The sequence below is a fragment of the Coptis chinensis genome, chromosome 2 (genome assembly GCF_015680905.1).
Source record: "Coptis chinensis isolate HL-2020 chromosome 2, ASM1568090v1, whole genome shotgun sequence".
NCBI lineage: Eukaryota > Viridiplantae > Streptophyta > Magnoliopsida > Ranunculales > Ranunculaceae > Coptis > Coptis chinensis.
In genome coordinates, this window is record NC_141457.1 from 108,351,977 (window position 1) to 108,367,329 (window position 15,353).

At 36.8% G+C, this 15,353-nt stretch overlaps 1 long non-coding RNA gene across 5 annotated transcripts; it reads left to right on the top strand.

Moving 5' to 3' along the window:
- Window positions 1-208: 208 nt before the first annotated feature.
- On the top strand, window positions 209-14,429 carry LOC147520323 (uncharacterized). 5 transcript variants are annotated; one of them, XR_015212577.1, is made up of 3 exons: window positions 209-1,271; window positions 8,057-8,119; window positions 13,596-14,429. It is a non-coding gene; the product is annotated as an uncharacterized LOC147520323 (long non-coding RNA). The 5 variants fall into 5 exon arrangements; XR_015212574.1 differs by lacking the exon at window positions 13,596-14,429 and adding an exon at window positions 13,149-13,500; XR_015212575.1 differs by lacking the exon at window positions 13,596-14,429 and adding an exon at window positions 13,164-13,500.
- Window positions 14,430-15,353: the final 924 nt, after the last annotated feature.

Here is a 15,353-nt window from a genome sequence, read left to right on the forward strand (position 1 = left end):
ATCAAAATCATGATAATGTAGTGGTGATGACCTTCAATATCCTCGTATCTACAAATGTTTTTTTCACTAGCTTCTCTTGGTTTTTACAAAGGCCAATCTAAGAGCTCACCTAGGGCCCCACAAACTCAGAGCCCGCTGTAAAACCCCAAACCTTATATATAGTAGTAGAGCTTTTTGTGTTTGGCCCTTGAATAATAACCCAACGCCTTTTCACCCATGACCCATTTTGAAAAGAAACAGTTCGTACCTTTTGTTCTTGATTTCGACCTCTCCTCTCTTTTCTCAATATCTTCACAAGAAATGGATTAGGGTTTGTTGTTGGGGAGAAGAGATAGAATAGGATTTGTTGTGGGGGAGAGATAGAGTAAGGGTTTTTGGCAAATAGTATTTCGGGGAAAATGATTCAAGGACAGTGATTTCGATTTGGATGGGAAATTGGGGGTTTTACTAAAAATGGAACATGTGACTCTCTATGGAACATAAGAATGTGGAATTTTGGTTAGAGGACAGTTTTAGTTTGGAAGCTAGCTTGCTTGGGGGAATTTCTTTGCAATTTTAAAGATAAGTGAATCTCCTCTCTTTCTCAATTCTAATTAAGATTCACTATTGATTCGAGTATAAATCTATGTGTTATATTCTCTTTATTAAGTAAATTGGTGTATTATTGAAGGTGTGTTTGTTCATGTTATTGTCTGCCTGAACAGTTAGGTTAGGTCTGAAAGTTTGCTTAGTTGAATTGGTATTGGTTGTTGATTTTATGGTTCTGACATCACATTGTTCTGATATGATTTGAATTTTTATTAGTTGTCGGGGATGATTTAAATTATTGTTGTTACTTTCTATTGTGTATTACCTCGTTGTCTTTCTATTGACATTCATGAATTACCTTGATTTGTACTGTTGAATGAATTGTTACGTGTACAGTTTAGATAAGCGTTGTATGATAGTATCGATATGTCGAGTTCTAGTATTAAACTGTCGAGCTCTAAAGGAAGAACTACGTATGGCTTGATACCTGAAAGGGTACGTAGGCAGCCACCTGGCACATCCGCTTCCGTAGGTAGATACCCACCCGGCAGAGTTCGTTGTTTCCGATGTTTGATCGTTGTTTTATTTCATAATTATATATGTTAGAGTGTGCTTAGTGTGATATGTTTAATATTGGGTCCTCACGTATTTTGCTTGGAAAAACTGATATTAAGTGATTCAAGTTTAATGTTGTACGTATGTCATTTGGTTACAAATAGACAGATGCAGGAATGGCACTGAGAGTAAGTTTTACTATAACTTAGATATTTAGCGTTATGAGTGTCATTAATTATAGTCGTGTTTGTGTCTATCCGGTTGCTATATTAGAGATATCTTTATTTGTTTAGCTTGTTTAACCGATATTAGTTTGGTACTCAAGTGATTTGGCACTTGTCAAGACGCTTTAGTATCTTTCTCTTTTGTATCTCTTTTAGAAAGTTTTATAGTAAGTACTTATTGTTAAGGGCGTAAACCTTTTGATAGTTATGAGACTTAGATGTATGTATGTTAGTTGCATTGTATAAGTCGTGTATTAGGGTTTTTGTGATGTTTGTATATTTTTAATTTTTTTTTTTTTTTTTTTTTTTTAGCGGTAAAAAGTATTAATACATTCCAAATCATAATCAAAGTTACAAAATGTTAATCCCCATTTAGCAAGATGCTAAGTTACAAGATTACCCACACCCTAAACATGAGATACCTTCAAGTACTAAATACAATATTATCCCAATCACACACAAAGTCTTGAAATCTTAAGGTCTTCAAATCGGCCACTTCCCTAGACCAATTGTAGAGTACTTCTTTGATCTCCAACAAGACTTTAAATGCCTCCTTGGTCTTTTGTTCAAATATTCTCCGATTTCTTTCATTCCATAGAACCCAAATAATTGCTCTAGGAAGGTGTTCCATAATCCACCTTGACTTGGTGATAGAGCATGTTTTATAATATCCCCACCAAGTGCATCCTCAATTCTAGTCGGTGGTGTCCAAGGTTTGTTGAAGGGCACAAAAAATACCTCCCACATCCTCATAGCAAAGGAACACCGGATGAAGATATGATCCACATCCTCTCCAATCCCTCCACACAAAGAGCATTTATTATCAATAATCATTCCTTTAGAAATTAGTTTGTCTACGGGTTTGAACCCTCCTTAGAAACGCCATCCAAGTGAAGAATGCCACCTTAAAAGGAATAGAAGGCATCCAAATCCTCCTATATGGAAAATCCACTAGAATTTCTTGAGGTTTCAACACTTTTCTCACATGATTCTTGGCGAAAACCCCATACATGGATTTCACCGTGAAAACTTTGCTTTTATCCCACTTCCAAAGGCCCATCTTCCTCCCCCCAAACTTATCCCCTCTTGATACATAATGCCCAACAAGCTAACGAAATAAGGTGCCTCCCAATCATTTAACCTCCTTCTCAAGGTAATTTTCCATTCCATCCCATTCGCGCTCCTTTTAGCATAATCTCCTACCTTGGCATTTTTGTTCACCACAATACCGTAGATATAAGCATATTGTTCACATAGTGGTCTCTCTCCAATCCATATGTCATGCCAAAAAGATATGGAACTATTCTCACCCGGTAAAAGAGTTACCCCTTTAGAAAAATTCTCCCACCCTTTCATTATGCTCTTCCATAGTGTGATACCATAAGGCCCCTGAGGTTGCTTTGGTTTCCATTCATTTTCCCCTTCACCGTATTTATCTACTATTATCCTCCTCCAAAGATGTTCCTTTTCTTCTCCATATCTCCACAACCATTTTGCTAGTAATGCTTCCCCCATGGCATATATATACTTGCACCCAAGACCCCCTTCTTCCTTACTAAGACAAAGCCTATCCCATCTAACCCAATGAATCTTCCTCTTCTCCTCACTACTTCCCCACACAAATCTTCTAAACACCATCTCTAATTGGTCAATCACTCCTTTAGGGATAGGAAAAAGTGAAAGAAAATAATTAGGAATTTGGTTAAGAACGGCATTGAGTAAGGTGACTCTCCCCCCTTTAGACAAGAATTTAGCTTTCCACCCCGCCAACTTCGCCTCCACCTTCTCACATACTTTGTCCCATATAGGTTTTGACTTACTTTTTGCCCCCAAGGGAAGTCCCAAGTAAGTTGATGGGAAAGTCTCCACTTCACATCCCAAGACATTAGCAATATTCCCCAAATTATCCACTTCTCCTATGCCATATATTTTAGACTTTCCCAAATTAATCTTTAGTCCGGACACCATCTCGAACCAGAGAAGAAGATTCTTTAATGCATGAGCTTTCTCCATAGTAGCACTTATAAAAAACATGGTATCATCGGCAAATTGCAAATGAGACACGGAGATAGCATTCTCTCTTGACGAAGCTTTAAAACCATCTAACACACCATTCTCCACCAATCTTGAAGTCATCTTGCTTAGAAACTCCGTCACCATGATAAAAAGAAATGGAGATAGCGGATCACCTTGTCGAATTTCCCTTGAACTTTTAAAGAAGCCTTTTGGAGACCCATTTACAAGAATAGAGAAACGGGAGTTAGAAATGCATATTCGAACCCATCTCCTCCATTTGATCCCAAACCCCATCTTATCCATGACATGATCAAGAAAATTCCATGAAACATGGTCATATGCCTTCATCATATCAATTTTGACCACCATTCCTCCACCCCCTTCCTTCGCCTTGGAATCTATAATCTCATTTACAATAAGGCAACAATCAAGAATTTGCCTTCCTTCAACAAAAGCGTTTTGAAAATGTGATATAATAGATCCCATTACTCTTTTCAACCTAGTAGCAAGCACCTTGGTGAGAATCTTGTACATAGACTAATAGACTAATAGGCCGAAAATCTTTGATCCTCTCCGCTCCTTCAATCTTAGGGATAAGTGTAATGAAAGTATGATTAAGCCGCCAATCCAAATACCCGTCATCTTGAAATTCATTTATCACTCTCATCACATCTTCTTTCACAAAATCCCAACACTTTTTGAAGAAAAGCAAAGGAAAACCATCGGGCCCCGGGGCCTTGTCTCCAATCAAGTTTTTGATAGCTTCACACACTTCCCCCTCTAGCATTGTTTTCTCCTCCAAAGATAGGCGTTCAAGATTGACACCTTCCAATCTAGGTCTCCATTTATTAGGTTCTTCATAGAGCTTCTCATAATACCCCACTACATGTGTAGCAATCACTTCTTGATCTTCCACTAGATCCCCGTTAATCTCTAACATACCAAGACTATTCCATCTCCTTCTAGCATTGGCGATCTTGTGAAAGTATGACGTATTTCTTTCTCCATCCTTCACTTCCATCTCCCTTGATCTTTGTCTCCACTTAATCTCCTCCATGCGAAGCGATACATTTAATCTCTCTTTTGTTACTCTTCTTTTTTCATTTTTCTCCTCCGATAATGCCACTATCTCTTCCTTCCGGTCTAACTCTTTTAATACCTCCAAGTCCTCCTTTATTTTTTGTTCTATGTTCCCAAAACACTCCTTGTTCCACACCTTTAATCTTACTTTAAGCTCATTTAACTTTTTCCAAAGTACAAATCCGGCTTTCCCTTCCACCTCAAAATTTTCCCACCATTCTTTCATTTTGATGATAAGAGTTTCCTCCTCAAACCACATGATTTCAAACTTAAAAGGCTTTGGTCTACTATCCACAACTTCACAATCAAGTAGAATCAGACAATGGTCCGAAATAGGTTTCGAATAGAACTCACCACCAATCTAGGAAACAACTCTTCCCAATCCGGAGATATAAGAAATCTATCAATCCGACTCATAGAGGGATTATGAGACCCCCGAGACCAAGTAAACCGCTTCCCCATCATTGGGATATCAACTAAACCATTGTTGTGCACAAACAAAGAAAAATTTCTCATGTCCCTATCCACCTCGTCCTCTCCTTTCCTTTCCCACAAAAATCGAATTGCATTAAAATCACCACCAATGCACCACGGACCTCCAAACCATCCTCTAATCTCCTCTAATTCCTTCCAAAAACTTTCCTTGCGCCCATAGTCAACCGGGCCATAAACATTTGTCATCAACAACCACTCATCTTTCCCTCTCATTCGGCATCGAAGGGATAAAGAAAAAACACCTTCCTTCACATCCCCCACCTCATACACTTCCTCATCCCACATTGAAATAATACCTCCGGACCTTCCACTAGCGCTTATAAAATGAAATCCTACATCTCCCAACCCCCATAGTTGCCTTGCCTTTGTTACATTAACCTCTCCCCATTTTGACTCTTAAACCCATAACATGTTTGCTTTCCATCTTCGTCTCATCCTTCTCACCCATCTTCTCTTCTCAACACTCCCCACCCCCCGTAGGTTCCATGAAAGGACTTTTGGCTCCATTAAAAAATATTGTCCTCCCCATTGTCACTAATATTCTCCTCCTCCGAATCCTCAAAGTTGATATGCTCCTCCTCCGAGTCATCGGAGTAGGATACTCCTTCACCTACACCATCATCTCTTACCATTGGATCCTTACTTCTATTATCTCCCACTATTTCGTTAAAAAATTTTCTAATTTTATCCCGGTTACCCTCCGCTTGTGACCCCCATTGCTCCCCGAAATTGAGAACGTTAGCAAACTCCTCACCTTCATTGACTACCCCCTCAACGGTATAATCAGTTTGCACCTTTTCCATTATAACCCCCACAACGCCTTTATGAGTTTCAACATTCCTTTCGACTTCCCACTTAAATTTTCTTTGAAACAGTGTTCTGATTGCTCTCCAATAAGGTTTAACTCATTCCCCCTACCTGTTGTTGTCTTAGCGACACCAACTTCTGCCTGAGCATTCACTGCCAAAACCCCCGACGCATCTGCCGAACTTCTCCTTTCATCCGCCACTATATCCTTTTGAATTATTTCGGCTTGTGTAGATGTAATAAGGGAAATCGGTGCATTTGTGGCACAAACAACCTGGTTTTGTTCTGTTCTTGTGGCTTCTTCTTGTTCTAGTCTACCGATATCACTATAGATTTGTTTCCTATGATTAATTCTTTCGCTCCTCCTGTAGAATCCGTTGTGTCTTTCTTTTTGAACTTGGGCTTTTTTCAGAAGTTTATCCAATTTATCCATTACACACTCTTCTATCGGGCCTGGTCCAATGGAATTAGGGACCCAAGATGTTCCTTCTTCTGAAATACTGGAAGTAGTGTTGGGCGTGGGCTGCCCAAGTGCATTAGTGGGCATTAAGAACAGATTCTCTAGGACAATTGGGCCCCCAGTCACTGGGCTTTCTGGTGCCAACACATTATTACCCACTTGGGGCTCACTAGGAGAACAGACTACACGTGACTGAACCCCCACCACAGAATTTGCAGAATTTGAATTAAAGTTGTTGCCACTTGGTGACACCTCCTGTAGGCCCACTTCACTGCTTCTCTCAGCAAGGCAACCCAACACACCCATTGAATATCCTCCACGTGTATTTCTGGAGGCCACCACATCATCATCCCTCCTTCTCCGACTCTGGTTCTCCTCTCTGCAACTGGTCCACACCATTTTCACCCACACCCCCTCCTCCCTAAATTCTATACTTTTTTCTCGTGAACCCCCACTACTACCCTCCCTCTTCACCACCTCTTTAAAAACCTCCATCTTCTCTCCCAAACCCTTCCAATTCTTTTCTGAATTCTCCATTCTCACCTCCACTGTCACAATTTTTGTTTCTTCTTCCCCACTCTCACTCTTTCCAGCTACCTCCTCCCTCGATTTACTACTTTCAGTGTTACCCCCACCATCCCCACTTCTTCTCCCCTCCACCAAGGCTTGTAGGTATGTTGACCTTTCTCTTATACCCCCACCTCTTATCTCACTCCCCAACCCTTCACCCCTCCTCTCACCACCAGATCTCATAGTGGAAACTATGATTGGTGCGGACATCCCTCGGGATTCTTCGGCAAATCGTTTCAATGCAGATGCCCATCTAACCCATCCTCCTCCATCTTTTTCTTCTGGAACACATATAAACACCGTGTCGTCCCCTTTGCTCGAAAGTTAGGAATGATGGTCATTTGCACATATCTCCCATTGTTATTAGAGAATGACTAGATTCACGACAAACCGCGGAATCCCTTCTTCGTTGTCTAAAATCTCCCTTGGCTCCACTTCTTTGAAAGATTGAACTTTTTTGGCTACCCATATGGCTGTCTCCTTCGTGAGGAAACCCCTGCTCCAATGACCTGCTCTCTTCTCTGTTATTCGGATCAAGCTTCGACCTTGCACGCCTGTCCATGTGAAATCAAACAATTTCCTTCCAATAGTGATTGCCATGATTAAATTAATCAACTAAAGACACATATGCTCCTAAAACTGTTGAGAACCTGGAAGACTGACTTCACTTCTGAACTCAACTAGTTAGCTAGTGAGGATTTTACCAGAAGAAGAAGTTCAAACTGTTTAGGTTTTACTTCTGAACATCACAGCTTAAGATGCCGTCTTATCCCTCCCAGCTCTTTCTTTCACTCCAAAATTGAAACTTATAAGAGAGCTCAGATTAGTAGTTAGTGTCTTCAATTTCAGACAATTGGCAGCAACTCTGTCCACCAGAAATTATTATTTAAGGATTGGTTACTTGACTTAATTGGCATTGGTCGAGATGGTTAAGTGGCTGGTTCTACGAATCAGTATATCTTTTAGTAGTTGAATTTACGACTGCGGTATGAGGTTTTATATTTGGTTTAGATGTATTCTTATTAAATTTTCAGGGTTATGACAGGTTATCATATTTATGAAATGTTGAAAATACAGAGGCGATTGTCGAAATTTTCCAAAAAAGTCATGTAGTTTTTTAGGTATATAATTGTTTGAGATTTGGGGCGTTACAGATTGTGAAACATTTTGATAGAGGTATGCCAAAACCTGTATGTGAAGTATGTAATTTGATGTTAGGCTGGTTTTTAAAAATGGCGTTTTTTTATTATTACTATTATTATTATTATTTTTTTATGTTTTTTTTATTAAAGAAACCTACGGAATTTGGTGTTCCTGGCAGGTTGTTCAAGATGCTGCACTGATGTATCTGCATACCCCTACCCTTGTTGCTGTGCATGCAGAGGTACTTTTCTTTCCCGATCTTATCATTACATTGTGTAATCAGGAATGACTATGGAGTTGAATTCTAGGGAGGGAATATCCTTGGTGTTGACCTACCATTATTATTGTACTTCATGTTTTAGTAATTGTGTGTTTTCTAAGCATCCTAGGAAATCTCCTTGGTGTTCACCTACCATTATTATCGCTCTTCATGTTTTACTACTTGTGTGTTTTCTAAGAATCCGTACTAGTTTAGACTTATTCTTCATGAATCTCAATGTTGTCTAACTAAATATATCTTTATTCAATTTCGCGCCCATTATATCTCATTCTTTTTACTCATACCGACTCTGTTTGACATGGGCAAGCCCAAACTCTGTATAAGAAATATATTGTCTACATGGAACAGAAGTTAGAAGTAGTAAGGTATGTGTGGACGACTTTGAAACTTCTGAAGTTTTTTACTTAACTATTTAGAAAGGGAAAGGAAGTCTAATCTACATGTCACCAGATATGCTCAATGTGGGGGCGGGTCTGTTAACTAAATCGTCACATTTTTTTTTTGTTTTTTTAATCAAGTTTTATGGAGTAGAACTTAGACTCTGTTTTAGGGGCATGAAGAAATTTCAACACAGACTATCCTTCATGAAATTTATTTTCTATTAAGTGAGACCCGCTACTTGATATTCTCTTATTTATTCGAAAGCATTTCATAATTACTCGATTCCTACACGCTTTACCAAAGCATTTGAGTTGTTTATAGAAAAAAGATGCTATGCCTCTTGCAGTGTCGCAATATTCCTCCCCATTTCTTTAGATCAGACTAATTCCACAACCACCGTAGGATATTTGCTTGCTTTATTGACTCTGTAGTATCTACAACTTCAAATATTTTTTCTTAGGTTTTGTTTATGGACTGCTTTAGGCTTCCAAATATTAAACTTTTCATTAGGTTCTCCCATGTAAATCTTCAACAGTGTAGATTAACCTAATTTATTTTATTTGCAAAAGTAAAACTTTCATTTTTGTTTCATTTTACTCCTAAGACTATGTGGTGTATATTCATGGTTACAGTCAAATTTTTGTGTAATCAGAAAGCGTTTTCTTCAATTTATTATCCATGCTTGTGAGTGTTTCTGACAAAAAATTCACTTAGTGAGGAGCATGGAGAAAATTTTGGAAATGACATTTCTACTCTGTGAAGTGAGACTAGTTTGTTGAAATTCTCTCTTTCATAATTTCATTCATAATTATCTCAAAATTAATTGATTATTTCGCTTTACCAGGCATTAAGGTTCTTTACTTATATCAAAAGAAACTCTCTTTCATTCGAAAACATTTCAAAATCATCCGGTTCCTACCAATGGACAAAATTTCTACCACAGGTATTAAGGTTCTTTGTATATAACAAAAGATACTACGATTATGCCTATATTCCATGGTTTTTAAAGGTTTAATATTTTTTAATATTTTTTCCCCTTTTTCTTCTATTTTAAATGAAATGATGTCTATGAAAACCTACATCTCTTGCAGTTTATAATTATCTTAATTTTGTGTTAGATCGTTCTATTTACTTATTTAGTTTTGTTTTATTGAAACTCGTGACTTTCAGCGATACTGCCGAATATTTACGGTCTGACTTGGCAGTTCAAATTTCATATAATGTAAAGCGTTTGCAAATATATTCTCCATGCTCAATAAGTTTTTCTGCCAAAGAATTCATTGTGGGTGGGCCATGGAGAAAATTTCAAAAACAACATTCTTACTTCATGAAATTTTCTTCAATCAAGTGGGACTTGCTCTTTGAAATTCTCTTTTTCATTTGAATTTCGAAGTTACTCGGTTCCTTCGCTTCACCAAATATTTGCATTATGGTTCTTTATGAAAGTAAAACAAAAGAAACTTTAGTTTGCGTAGTGTGCCTATATTTCTTAGTTTTTAATATAAAAAAGCCTTTTATTTTCAGCTTATTTATTTATTTATATATCATTATTTTTATAATCAGTAAAAGTTATATTTCATTCCACTAAAAATATATTCTTACAATCTTACAAATTAAGTAGTGCCTAGCTAGATACTAAGACTAGGTTTCATTAATCCCACAACTCAAAAAACAATTACATTTTGATATCCTGCCTACTTATAAAATCTTGAATATGAAATTCCTTCAGCCAATCTTACACCACTTTCTTAACTTCCTCCAAGATCGTATGTGTAGCTTTTTCCAGTTTTCCTTATTTTTAAAAACCCTCTTACGTTATTTTCATAGCACCCACGCTATTGTCTTTGGTAAGTGATCCATTGTCCGCTTAGCTATAGGAAAGAAAGGCTCCATTAATATGTCTTTGACAAAGGCAACCCTATTTTCTGGCAATGCCGTTTTTTGAATGTTAAGTAAAACAATTCCCAATAATGCTTGGTCACCGAACAACAACTCAAGAAGATGATCCACATCCCCTTATCTGTTTGACAAAGTGCACATATGATGCTGAGTGCCGTCCCTTTTGTGGCTCTATTTTAAACTAAAGGACGTCTATTAAAACCTACATCTCTTGCTGTTATGAAATTTTGTGCCATACGAAGAGCCTTCAATTTTGTTTTGTTTTAATAGTACTGGCGACTTTTTGGCTATATGGCGTATATTCACGGTTTAACTTGGCAGTTTGATTTTCATGTAATAGAAAGCATTTGCAAATTAATTTTCCATGCTTAGTGAGTTTTGCTGCCGAAGAATTTACCAAGGAAGGGGCATGGAGAATTTTTCAAGAACAACGTTCTTACTTCATGATATATTTTTTTCCCTATCAAGTGGGACTTGCTCTTGCTCATTGAAATAATTATCTTTTTTATTTGATCACATTTCAGATTTATTCGGTTCCTTCTCTTTACCCAAGCCCATTATGGTTCTTTATATATAACAAAAGAGTCTATATTTTGTGTTATGTGCTGGTTTTCCACATTATTGTTTTCATATATTTAATATTTCAAAACAAAATTTTAATTTTCATCCTACGCCTTCTGTAGTTCCCAATTTTTCATGCCATACAAAGAGTTTAAGATAACATTCTGCGCGGGTTCTTCTCACTTGCATTTTAATATTTTCAAGCAATGGAAATTGTCTGTGAATTTATTTTCATGCTCGTGAGTTTTTTGTCGGAAAATTAATTGCGGGAGGGGGCATGGAGAACTTTCAACATAGATTTTTCCTTCTTCCCGAGACTTCTTTTCTGTGTCCATAGGATTTGCTCCTGGAAATTCTCTCATTAATTCAAATTATTTCAAAATTACTCTGTTCTTGTGCATTTTTGTAAAGCATGTGTTTTTTTATTTAAAAAATGTTGTACATCGTGTTGTTTAGCGATATTCCTCAATTTTTCCACAACCACCATAGTGTATTTTTTATTTAATTTTCCCCTTTAGGGTATTTGCTTGCTCTGTTGAGTTTGTAGTGTCCTTATCTCTAAGTACTTCTCATTAGTTTTTCTTTTTAGTACTGCTTCAGGCTTCCTAATATTCTCAATTTACATTATTTCTCGTTTTCTTCTCTTTTAGACTAAATGATGTGTATAAAAGCCTATGTCTCGTGCAGTTCTGAAATCTTGCAAATATATTTTGACGGAGATTTCATTGCGGGGAGGGCCACAAAGAAATTTCAAAACGTACTTTCTCACTTCATGACACTCATTTCCTACCAAGTGAGACTTGCTCATGGAACTTCTCTCATTTATTCAAAAGCATTTCAAAAATATTTGGTCCCTGCGTGCTATACCAAGGTGTATTGTGGTTGTTTAAAACCAAAAAAGTATTTTGTCTCATTGAAAATGTGAAATTCTTCCATTTATTCAAATCAATTTAAAATTTCTCAGTTCTTACTATTTATATAAAAATGTTCTTTATTTTGTTTTCAAAAAAGGCATTACAGTTCTTTGTATATGAAAAAGAAAAAAACTATTTCTCATGATGACGATATTCAGTGGTTTCGTAAAGTTTTTCATATTTTTCAAAACCAAGTTCTCATTTTTTCTATTTTTAATTTCAATAGTGACTTTGAATTCCTTCTAAAGTCTCACAGATATGTCTGTCTTGTAGTGCCAGTCTTTTGTGTCATAGAAGCAGGTTATGAATTTCTATCCACTCTCGTGGGTATGTCTCACTTTGCAGTTAAAGTTTTCGTTAATTATATTTTCCATGCTCATGACTCTTTTTTCCAAACTATTCTTGGTGTGAGGGGCATGGAGATAATTCAAAACAAACTTTCCTGCTATAGGAAACTTCTTTTCTATCAAGTGAGACTTGCTCGTTGAGGTTCTCTCATTCATTCAAAAATATTTCACTCGGTTCCTACGTGCTTTACAAGGTATCAGGGTTCTTTATGAACAAGAAGCTGTATTTCATGGTGGCGGTATTCCATGGGTTAATTTCTCGAGTTTTTCATATTTTTGAAATCAAAACTACCATGATCTTTTATTTGAAAATAAGTGGCGTCTTTGACTGGCTCGTAAAATATTCACGGAAACGCATCTTGTTGTTTGGAAAATTTGTGCACTACAACAAGTTAAAGAATTTCACCGATTCACGAACAACACCCGACTCATCAGTATTCTGGATCCCTTGCTTTTTGTTATGGTACTTCCTCTTAAAGATCCACGCTTCGTGTTGTTTCGCGCTGTCTGCCAGTTTTTGTGTTGTGTTATCTATTCTTATTATATTCAAGGGTTTTGGTGTTTATCTTAGTTTTAGACAGAACTTTCCAATGACGACTTTGGCTTTGGCTGTATGTCTATTCACGGGTACGTGACACTTGATATTTGAAATTTTTCATTCAATAGGAGGCGTTTGTGAGTATATTCTCCGTGCTTGTGAGAAAGTTCTTTCCTGTCGAGTGAGACTTGCTTGTTGACATCCTCTCTTTCATTAATAATTTTGTTTCTACTCGCTAATACCAAGGCATTTCAGTTTATTATGAACAAAAATCTATATCCCGTGCAGTAGGGTGGTATTTCATATATTGAAAGAAATGGTGTTATTGAATTTCTGTAAACTATTTACAGATACATCTCTTGCAGGCGGGAAATTTTGTACGAGTGGAAGTGATTAAGAATTTATTCTCTACCCTCGAGAATTTTCAAGGACGAACTCATGAGGTAGGGGCATGGAGATATTCCATGTGGCCAGTGAAAAATCGAAAGGGAACTAGTAACTAAAATTCTCTTACACAGACTGAGACTTGCTCGTGCAAAATACTCAGATTCAGATTCACAAACAGACTTGAGTTTGAATTTTCAGTAGTACTAGATTCCTATGAACTTTAGCTTTTCGTTAGTGTTCTTTCTCGTAGAGAGCTACTTTTTGTGTGGACTGCTGATTTTATGCTGTGCTAATGAATTGAAATTCTCTTATTTATTTGGAAACTTTCCAACATTACTAGGTTAGTACGTGCTTTAACCTAGGAATTTCGGTTCTTTATGAAAAAGAAGCTATGTTTCGTGCTTATGCAGGGGAGAATCCAGAATCTTTTGTTGGGGTGGGCTGTATAAAGCTTGGTACAGAATTTTGTTTTGTATGACATATTGACCCTAAACATATAGTTGTTACACAGCCTATAGTTACTTCTAACACATTGTTGAAGTTAACCATAACAGCCCAAGTAATCTTGATTGAACTGGCTATAGCTATTATATCATTCCATCCAAAGGTGACATCTTTCATATTTGTAATTAGAGTCATAAATTGAAGTGAACAAAAATGCCTATCACTTTGCAGTTCTGTTACCTGTATATCGACAAAGAGCTACTTTGTAGATAATAAAATCTCATGGCACACGCATTCTACCAGAATTGTCGCCTTGGTATTGGTCTGAGGATTGTTGTGATGCTGGTATACTTGTTATTGTTCTGAGGAGTTGGCTTTTTTGAGGCTCTTGATATTACTATAGAGTATAGACTGAATGTTAGGTAGTCTCCACTTCATCGTGTTCTTGGAGTAGATGGTGGAATTAGTTTAGGTTAGCATCATTGGTCATTTTCAGGAAATTAGATATGTCCTACTTTTAGCTGATTGAGGGACTGTTAGTAAAATAAATGTTTGAAGTGTAGAAAAGAATTTCATCTCAAGTTTTCCGTTTTCTAAGAATTCTGTGCTGACGTATATAAAAAATTCATGACTGGCGGTCATGAGTTGTGGTGATAAGAACGGGAATAAAGGTAGTTTACAAGTATCAGACTGATGATTCTGTAGAAAATGTTTATGAGCATATAGGGATGTAAATCATGTAATAGAGGAAGAACAGGAAGTACGTCTCTGGCTATATTCATGTACAGTTTTGTCGGGCATTCGAGGATATACATATTTTTGGGTCTGTAATAACATAAATGAATGAGCTCATGCGAGCTGAAAACAGCAGAGTCCAAGTAACTCGCACTGCGATACACATTGCAGGGACTCAAAGCAGCAACTGATGTTCTACAATATATGCTGCTTTCAGGCTGGTGTGTTGCAACAAAAATTTTAGGGGGAATTAGCGATACCCACCCACATTTAAAGATCTCTTTGCGATACCCCCTACATTTGAAGTTCATTTGCGATACTCAACATTTTCAACTTCCGTCGGTCAACAGTTAGTTGACCGAGTCAAACCATAAGAAAAAAACCCAAAAAACTAAAAAAAAAAAAAAATCGACCTAATTAAATAGTGGAGGTTACCAAAATACCCTTCTACTTTGACACAACAGTATGTTTCATAGTATGTATTATTCAGACAACGGTATGCTATATAGTATGTATCATTTTTACTTTAGTAGACCAAAACTTCCAATAAAAATGGTGAGAACCAAGTGATAATGAGCTTAATAGGATGTATCATCCAGAAAATGGTATGTTATGTATCATGTTTACTTTATAAGATTCATCAACTTTTCAAAAACTGAATCCAAAAACTATTAAAATGAATAAAAAACTAAATCCATTAATTGAATTCAAAAACTCTACATAATCCATATTCTCTACATAAACTGAATCCATAATCCATATTCTCTAAAGACAAAAAAAAAAACACAAAAATCCATACACAAAAACAGTTGAGTTGTTTGCTTCAATTACTCGATCTACTTGAAAAGTTGATGAATTTTGCAAAGTAAGGATGTAGCATACCATTTTCTGGATGATACATACTATATAACATCCTGTTGAGCTCCATTATTATTTGGTTCTCACTATTCTTACTGAAAGTTTTGGTTTGCCAAAGTAAGGATGATACA